Source organism: Schistocerca serialis, chromosome 8 (genome assembly GCF_023864345.2).
Source record: "Schistocerca serialis cubense isolate TAMUIC-IGC-003099 chromosome 8, iqSchSeri2.2, whole genome shotgun sequence".
Taxonomy (NCBI): Eukaryota; Metazoa; Arthropoda; class Insecta; order Orthoptera; family Acrididae; genus Schistocerca; species Schistocerca serialis.
Genome location: NC_064645.1, coordinates 348,777,732 through 348,780,231, shown reverse-complemented (window position 1 = coordinate 348,780,231; position 2,500 = coordinate 348,777,732).

Here is a 2,500-nt window from a genome sequence, read left to right as displayed (position 1 = left end):
CGAGCGCCGAGCGGCGGCGCATCCTCAGCGCACACAGTCCTCAATCGGACCAGCACACTGCAGATGGCCACCGCGCTTCGCACCGGGCCCGCGAGGACCTACTTTGGCCGCAAGGCGCCGCGAGCAGGGGGCGCCGGCGCGCAGCTGCGCCGCCTGCCGCGTCCGTCGGCCGGCGCGCCTGCCACTGGCCGCCCCCACCAGCCGGCTGTAGCGCGTGCGCCCACGCACCGCGCTGCCAGCACGCCGGGCGGCCCCCCCTCACCGGCCGGGGACGGTCCCACCCAGCCACCGCCGCGTATCGCCTCACACCCAGATCCCCTTTCACGTTCGTGGGCATGGTGGGTCCCCTTTCACGTTCGTGGGCATGGTGGGTATCCCTGAAACAACCGGTTAATAGCTCGACCGATCGTCGCCAACACTGATTCACCTCTAGCGAGAACAACCGCACCACAACGGGTTACCTGTTGTTCATTTGCGTAACGTCACCAGCAAACGTAGACGTCCATCGCCATTTGCAACGAGTATTGCATGCCTGTGTCAGGTGTCACAACACACTACGTCTGCCCACATAGACGCAACAACATGTGCACGCCTCGAGAACACGTGGAAGGTAGCCCCCGTACGTATGCGGTGTCCATTGCGCGAACGACTGTCAGCCGGCCTCTGCAGGATGTCGCAGATGTGGAACGCGGTGCAACATGCTATCACGGTGTGTGAGAAGAGACGACTACGTCCGAATACACGCTCCACCACATCAACAGACTGCTCATGCTGATCGCCATCCAGGGCGTCCGTTCCTCCCACACGTCTGAATGGCGTACCACACTGCAATCCAGCACTTATAGGGAGACGACACGTAGCTGCGTGCACAATATTTGGACTGTATGGTCTGCCGTTGCTAGGCGCAGTCGTCGTACGGTCACACATGTGCCACGATGTATCATTCAGTACATACGGACCAATGTGCAGTACAGTTTGTGGGTTTTGCGTACATCGGCGGACAGGTGACAGGCCGTACCACAACGTAGGCTGAGTACGTCGGCATGCGAAGGGCATTGAACATGCAAACTTCTCAACGACCAGCTTGCGAAGGCAGGGGGGAAGGGGGGGGGGGCATGTACGTCCTGCTGCTATCCACATTAGAGTGTATAGCAGGAGCATGTGGAAAGTCAGCAACACCTGCAAGGTGTTTAACATGACGCGATACACAGGGGACCGGGCAGTGCGAATAGCGAACTATATTGCGAGGGTTGCGGTTAGGCAACACTACACTAATTTAACGAGTTGCATAACAATTACAGAGCAGGTTCAGCGACAACGTGCGTCAGGTTAAGGCGCAATATAGGTTATGTTGAGGCGCAATATAGGTTAGGTTGAGGCGCAATATAGGTTAGGTTAAGGCACAACATGGGTTACGTTAAAGCGCAAATTAGGTTATGTTAAGGCACAACATGGGTTACGTTAAGGCACAACATGGGTTACGTTAAGGCACAACATGGGTTACGTTAAGGCACAACATGGGTTACGTTAAGGCACAACATGGGTTACGTTAAGGCACAAATTAGGTTACGTTAAGGCACAAATTAGGTTACGTTAAGGCACAAATTAGGTTACGTTAAGGCACAAATTAGGTTACGTTAAGGCACAAATTAGGTTACGTTAAGGCACAAATTAGGTTACGATAAGGCACAACATGGGTTACGTTAAGGCACAACATGGGTTACGTTAAGGCACAACATGGGTTACGTTAAGGCACAACATGGGTTACGTTAAGGCACAACATGGGTTACGTTAAGGCACAAATTGGGTTACGTTAAGGCACAAATTGGGTTACGTTAAGGCACAAATTGGGTTACGTTAAGGCACAAATTGGGTTACGTTAAGGCACAAATTGGGTTACGTTAAGGCACAACATGGGTTACGTTAAGGCACAAATTGGGTTACATTAAGGCACAAATTGGGTTACGTTAAGGCACAACATGGGTTACGTTAAGGCACAACATGGGTTAGGTTAAGGTACAATATGGGTTAGGTTAAGGTACAATATGGGTTAGGTTAAGGTACAATATGGGTTAGGTTAAGGTACAATATGGGTTAGGTTAAGGCACAATATGGGTTACGTTAAGGCACAATATGGGTTAGGTTAAGGCACAACATGGGTTAGGTTAAGGCACAACATGGGTTAGGTTAAGGCACAACATGGGTTAGGTTAAGGCACAACATGGGTTAGGTTAAGGCACAACATGGGTTAGGTTAAGGCACAACATGGGTTAGGTTAAGGCACAACATGGGTTAGGTTAAGGCACAACATGGGTTAGGTTAAGGCACAACATGGGTTAGGTTAAGGCACAACATGGGTTAGGTTAAGGCACAACATGGGTTAGGTTAAGGCACAACATGGGTTAGGTTAAGGCACAACATGGGTTAGGTTAAGGCACAACGTAGGTTAGGTTAAGGTACAACGTAGGTTAGGTTAAGGTACAACGTAGGTTAGGTTAGT